Source organism: Sus scrofa, chromosome 6, assembly GCF_054392235.1.
Source record: "Sus scrofa isolate SSC_HxYL_T2T_F1_AM1 chromosome 6, Sscrofa_HxYL_maternal_Yorkshire_Landrace_v2.0, whole genome shotgun sequence".
In the NCBI taxonomy this organism is placed as follows: Eukaryota; Metazoa; Chordata; class Mammalia; order Artiodactyla; family Suidae; genus Sus; species Sus scrofa.
The window spans coordinates 69,950,007-69,956,960 of NC_139388.1; positions in this window are offsets into that span (position 1 = coordinate 69,950,007).

The window sequence follows — 6,954 nt, forward strand, 5'->3', positions numbered from 1 at the left end:
ATAGTAGGGGCCCAACAGATGTGTTTTATGCAAACACAGGAAGAGATGAATGAAGGTGGTGACTGAGCACTGGCTGCTTGTGCTGGGCCTTTGGGGAAGGTGAGCCTTTCTGCAAACACATGGCATCTTTGTGCATGCATGTTGTAATGGGCCCAGATCACCCACCACACTTGCTGTGTGCCAGATGTTGTACTGGGTAAGGCATCAGACGTGGTCCTGGCTCTCTCAGAGCTTAAGGCCAAGGATGCCTGGCCTTTCCCTCAATAACCCACCTCCTTGGACTTACTGGGTGGTTTCTGAGGGTGCAGAGATGAGGAGAGCGGTTCTAGGAGAGTGAAGTAGGAGGAAGGTGATTTTGGAGCCTGGCTGTGGGGAGTGTGCACACATGAGTTGTGCTCTATTGCCAAGCAGCTGAAGGTAACATGTTTATCATGGTGCCATTTTGGAGACTTCACACTTGGGTCAGCTGGTACCTCATTTTCGGGGTCTCTCACTGGCCGTGATAGAGATGTTGTCCAGGGCTGGGCTCTGACCTGCATGCCTGCCAGGGAAGGATCTGCTTCCAGGCTCAGTTGGTATTCAGTTCCTGGGACTTGGACTGAGGGCCTGAGTTCCTCACTCACTGAGACCCCCGAGGGCCTTGCTGCTGGGCTACCCATAGCCCAGAGCACAGCAGCCATCTCAGAGCACAGCAGGTGCATGGCAGAGAGGGTGGGCTGGCAAGACAGAAGCAAGAGTCTTCTGTGAGCCAGTCCCAGGAGGGACAACCTATCACCTTTTCCCATCTGCTCATTAGGAGCAAGTCATCTGCCGCCCACACTCCAGAGGAGGGACTGCATGGGCTGCAAACACCAGAAGACAGACCACTGGGGCCACCTCAAAGCTGCCTGCCCAGGTGAGTGCACAGCTGGGTTTCTGTACTTGTGAGGTGAGGGTATAGTGACACCACTCCTGTGGGGTTGGTTTGAGAGGATGTGTGTCCTCAAAATTCTGAGCCTGGAGATCTTTGCATCAGAAATCGTCAAAAATGCTGTCCTCTTTTCTGGTGACATTGTTCCCAAACCAGGATCTTTGCACAGCAAGCCAAACACTGAGATGTTGAGGTCTGTAGCAGAGAAAATGTTGACTCACAAGGCAGCTGATCGAGGAGATGGGAGAACCAATCTCAGATCCACCTTCCCGAAGATCAGGGGCTTGAGATACTTCTGGGAATATGAAGCAGGTGTCTTGTGCATGGGGAAAGATGGGTGATTGGAGGGCAGGGAAAAGTGAGGGCAGGCATATCTGAGTCACTTGCTTCCTTATGGGATGCGTGTTCAAAAACGTCAATGCTGAGCATGATCGGGGGCAGAGTTTTTGGCCCTATGACATTAAAAGTTACTCACAGGACACTTGCTTCGGCGCAGTTTTAGGGTGGGTGGTCCCAGCCAGGGTTAGCAGGCTCCCCTCCAGCCAGACACAGCTGACTCCAGGTTCCTGCAAACGACTCTGGCAAACATCCTACAGATTGGGCTTGGGAAGCTTAAGGGGATGCAACTGGCAGCAGAATGATTAGGACAATCTTGCTCAGTGACAGCAGACTACAAATGGAGGGTTTTTCACAAGCTGTAAGGCAAAGTCAAGAATTTCTGTTCATCACCAGTTTCTATTATCAAGGTTTCAACATCATACTCTAAGAACCCTTTCACAAAGTTGTGAAGTGAGAGAACTCATGTTTGGGATCCTTTAGGGGCTGTGATGGTGAACTTTTGTGTCAATTTGACTGGGCACGGGGGTTTCTAGATTAGAGGTTCTTTATGTATGTGTCTATGAGGTGTTTCAGGTAAGGTTAGCATTTGAAATGGTGGACTCAATAAAGAAGATCCCCCCCCTCAGTGTGGGTGGGCATCACCTGAACCACAGCATCATCTAAGCCACAGTAGCATCTCAGCCAGAGCATCATCTAAGCCAGAGCATCATCTAAGCCATGGTATCCTAAGCCACAACATCACCTAAGCCACTGCATCATCTAAGCCATGGCGTCACCTAAGCCACAGCATCATCTAAGCCATGGCATCATCTAAGCCACGGGGCTGAATGCACACAGGAGGAAGGGAGCCTGCTTTTGCCTGTTGAGTGGGGAACCTCTCGTCTCTTCTTCTGTCTTTTGCTCCCACAGTCTTCAGGCCTTCAGACTTGGACTGAATTATGCCACTGTCTTTTCTGGGTCTCCAGATGGCAGACAGCAGCCTGGGGGACTCTGCCCCTTTGTAATCCCATGAGCCAATGCCTTATAAAAATCTCTGTCTCTGTAGCAAAATCTATCTATGTATCTATGTATCTATCCATTTATCATCTCTCTCTCTATGTATGTATGTATGTATTTATCTACCATCTCTCTCTATCCCTGTATGCATCTGTGTACTTTCTGCCACCCCCCTCCTACTGGCTCTATTACTCTGGAGAACCCTGACCAGAACAAGGCCTCTTTTCCTTCTTCATGGAAACCCCCTTGCCTGTGGTGGTTCAGCCAGAAGCATGCTCTCTGGAAGGGCTCTGTCGCGAATCACTCCTGGCATGAACCTTCCTATCTGCACTGAAGTTCCCTCTTGCTGGGGACCTGCAGGATGCGCTCTTTCTGAAGAATGAAGGAGCAGGAGGGGTTCCTTCGAGAGACCCCAACCCCAGGGAGAGAGCAGCCTGTTTACACTGACATTCTGGCCTCAGGACACGTGGCCATGTGGAGACATCACATGTTTGGACTGAACCCAGGACATGATCTGACAGTGTTTCTTGGAGAAAGTTCAAACCACTGTTCAAACCACTGCCCTTGGAAGTGAATCCAGTGAGTGTGTCTAGATGATGTTTGAGTGCAGGGCGTGGCCAGGTTTTCTCACTAAATGCCCGTGGTGGGTGGAGAAGCTCAGGGGGGACACCTCTGAGTCTTGGCCTGGGGGAGCCTTTGTTCTGTGCTCTTGGCATCAGTCAGCCCCTACGTCTCTCCCCTCTTTGACAGCCCCGAAGTGTTTCAGGGGGCGTTTCACAAGGTGGGCTCCTGGCTGCAATAGGTGTTTGTCCTAGTCATCTCTGCTGTCCTAGGACACAGCACAAAGGAGGCGGAGACAACTTTCAAGAAGGTGTGACTCCATCCAGGGACAGGGAGGGACACTAGGCAGACTGGGGATTTGGAGTCTGATGGTGGTTCCTGCCCAACCTCACAGCATAACCTCTGCACCTCGGTTTTCCCCACCCTGACACATGGGGTGGGGCTGGACCTCAACGAAGTCTTGTCCAGCTTGGGACAGGTGTGGGTTGAAGTGTGTTCCCAAAAGACGCACAGAAGCCCTAATCCCAAATCTGCGAACGTGAGCTCCTTTGGGCACTGGGTCTTCGTGGATGGCATCAAGTTTAGATGAAGTCATATGGGCTGGAATGGGCCTTCATTCAGCAGGATGGGTGTCCTCACCAAGAGGCAGACACAGAGGGGGACACTGTGAAGTCACAGCATCCAAGGAGGAAGGTCATGGGACGATGGGGGCAGGGACGGGAGGGATGCAGCCACAAGCCAGACACCAAGGATGCTGGAAACCACTGGGAGTAGGGAGAGGCAGGAAAGGATGCTCCCCAGGGCTTCGGGCAGAGCTGGCCCTGCCGACACCTTGGTCCAGACTTCTGGTCTCCAGCCTGTGGGAGAGCAGGTTTCTGTTGTTTTAAGCCCCTCGGTCTGAGGTCATTTGTACCCACCGCCACAGGGCACTCATTCTGGCCTCTACCCTGTGACTGTCAGCTGTGGGGGAGGGTAGGCCTGGGGACAGAGGGAGGGTCTGTGTAGCTGGGGTGGCAAGGAGGCCCTGAGGCAAGGCAGTGGGGCTCAGGATCCCACCATCTACAAGGACTGCAGCTCAGCCCTCCTGTCTGAGGCACCATCACTGGGAGCCGGGCTGGGGAATATGTACTGGATGTCCAGACTGCAGCAGGATCCAGCAGCTCCTCAGCCTGGTTCAGAAAGACAGGCCAAAATAAAAATCGTATATATGTATATAACAGCTATAAAGGAAAAAAATTATGTATATAATAATATATATAACCTAGCCCTAACCCTAACCCTAACGCTTTTATATACATATATAAAAGGACGGCCCAGGCAGCCCATAGAACCCAGCTAGGGCTGGCCTGACTGGCCTCAGGTACCCGGCTCTCTAGGCCTTGGTCTCCTCACCTGGACCATGAAGGTGAATGTCAGGGCAGTGTCCACCACCCTCCCACCTTCTAAGAGGGATCAAGCTGCAGCCCCAGCCCATGGAGAGCCTGCCTGAGGCGCCCTGGGTTCTCATGGACCAGGTGGCAGATGGAGCTCTACCCAGGTCAGGTTTCCTTGATCAGCCACTGTTTTCCCGTTTCTAAAGTGGGAGCAGCTGTGTCTTCTCTTGGAGGAGCACCTAGGACTTGGGAGGGGACTCCGGCCCTGGAACAAGGTACCACAGACGGGACAGTTGCACACAGACATCTATTCCTATTTTTCCACGGAGACTGGGGGTCTGGGGTCAGGGTGCTATTCCCAGGCTGCAGAAGACAGCCTCCTTGCTGTGTCCTCACATGGCAGAGAGACCATCTTTCTGTTTCTCTCTCTCTCTCTCTGTATTTTTAGGGCCACACTTGCAGCATATGGAGGTTTCCAGGCCAGGGGTCGAATCTGAGCTACACCTGCCAGCCTACACCACAGCCATAGCGACACCAGATCTGAGCTGCATCTGCAACCTACACCACAGCTCACGGCAACACCGTATCCTTAACCTGCTGAGCAAGGTCAGGGATTGAACCCGCGCCCTCATGGATACTAGTGGGATTCATTACTGCTGAGCCACAATGGGAACTCCTTGCCTGTGTCTTCTGATAGAGGCATAAATCCCACTCAAGAGGGCTTCGATGGTTAATTTTCCGTGTCTACACATCTGGGCTGGAGGATGCCCAGCAGCAGGTGGAACTTTACTTCTGGGTGTCGGTGAGGATGCCCTGGAAGAGGTTAGCATCTGAGTCGGTAGAAGATCCTCTCACTGCGGGGTGGGCCTGCTCTAGTCCTCTGATGGACCGAGGAGGACGCATAGGCAGAGGGAGGTGGGTTTTCTTTCTTCCTGAGCTGCGTGTCCATCTTCTGCTTTGGACATTTGTCCCCTGGCTCTTGGGCCACCCGCCTCAGGCTGGGCTCGTGCTGTCTGTATTCCTGCTCTTGGGCCTTTGGGTTCGGGCTGGAGCTGCCCCCCTGGTTTTCCTGGGCCTCCAGCTTATGGATGGCAGCCCTGGGGACTTGTTAGCCTCTTGTTAGCCTCAATCATTTGAGCCCGTACTTCTTAGCCAATCTCTTTCTGTGGCTCTATGTCTGTTATGAAGATAGAGATACAGGATCAAGCTCAGGACCCAGGCACCCCCAAAGGCCCCTCCTCCAAGTGCTGTCGCAGTGGGGGTGAGGGCTTCAGCATGAGGATCTTGGGGGCACAAATATTCACTTCATAGAAGGAGGGTGTGTTTTTAATCATAAAGTGCTGTGATCTTCTGAGCAAGCCACTCCAATTCTGGACCCTGCCCCATGGGGATGGAGGCACGAGGGGGTGACCTGGAGGTGGGGATAGTGAGCGTGGTGCTAGGATTGTGTTCTAGCTCAGGAGGGAGCTTGGGGTTCTCAGGGCCAGACAGTGTGGGGTGGGCAGGGCTGTATCCACAGCCTTCACCACGGGGGCCTGTCCTCAGATCTCATGGTATTACTGGAATTTTCTGGGGATCCTGATGGCAGGTGGAAGAAGTCACTGGCCGTGGAGTCAGACAGATCCAGGGCTGCCTTTGAGTGCTGACTCCTTGTGGGCAAGGTCACCTTGCTGTGAAGGTCGAGTTCAATGATATTCCAGGTTCCCAGCATGGGTGTGATAAAGGGGGCCCCCGCTTCCTTTCTTGGGAAGCAGTGCGTGAAAGGCTCCCTGGGTGAGGGGTTGGGCCCCAGATCCCGAGGAGCAGCCAGTCTCAGCTGCTCTGCTCTCACGCCTCTGCCTCACCTGTGATTAAGCTTTTACTCCATTTGTTTTTAAAGGCTTGTCTTATCACCTATTTAAAAGACTTAAGGATTTCTCATTACTTCCTTTGATGGAACCCAAGCAAAAGTGATTCCCACTCACTCCATCCAGGCTCTGCCCATAAAACATGGCAGTAATAACGGGAGATGGAGTGGGCCGTGGACCTTGAGTCTGGGTGACACGTCAGCCCTCATGTCCCGAGAATTTATCACAGCTGTGTGTGTGGAGGCTGGCCACCTCCCAACTGTCACTGGCAGGTGCTCCACCCAGATGCCCCTGCACCAGGTCCTGGTATGGGTGATACTTGCCTGCGAGGTCAGGAAGCAGAGTGCTTGGGTCCCTGGGACCAGCCCCAAGTTTAACAATTCTCTAGAAGGAGTCGCAGAACTCACTGAAATCTGTTACAGTCATCATTGTGATTTTACAATGAAGGGCTCAGATTAAAATCAGCCGAAGACAGAGACTGAGGGGGTGGAGTCCAGGAACATCCCATGGGTGGACTTTCCAGTTATCTTTCCTCATGGATTCAGGGACCTCGTCAACTCCCCCAGCAGCTATGTGTGACGGCTGGCACTGGGCATTGCCTACCAGAGCCTCATTCTCCAGAGTCCTTACTGGAGCCCCTTCATCTACATGGAGCAAGGTGCTGACCAAGGCTCCAGCCCCTTTAGGGTGAGCTGATGGCATGTACCTCAAGACCTATTGTAAATCATATTGCTGGCCTCTCCAGCATGGCCCAAGGCCCCCAGATCATGTAAGACACTCCTGTCATGTAGAACATTCCAGAGCTTAGAGATCACCTCCCACCACTGAGGGCAAAGGTCAGGCCTCTTCTGGCAAGGTTACCTTTTTTATTACACACGTCTTCCTCTCTGCCAAGGGGGCCAAGGCATGACAAACTTGGAGGGTCTCC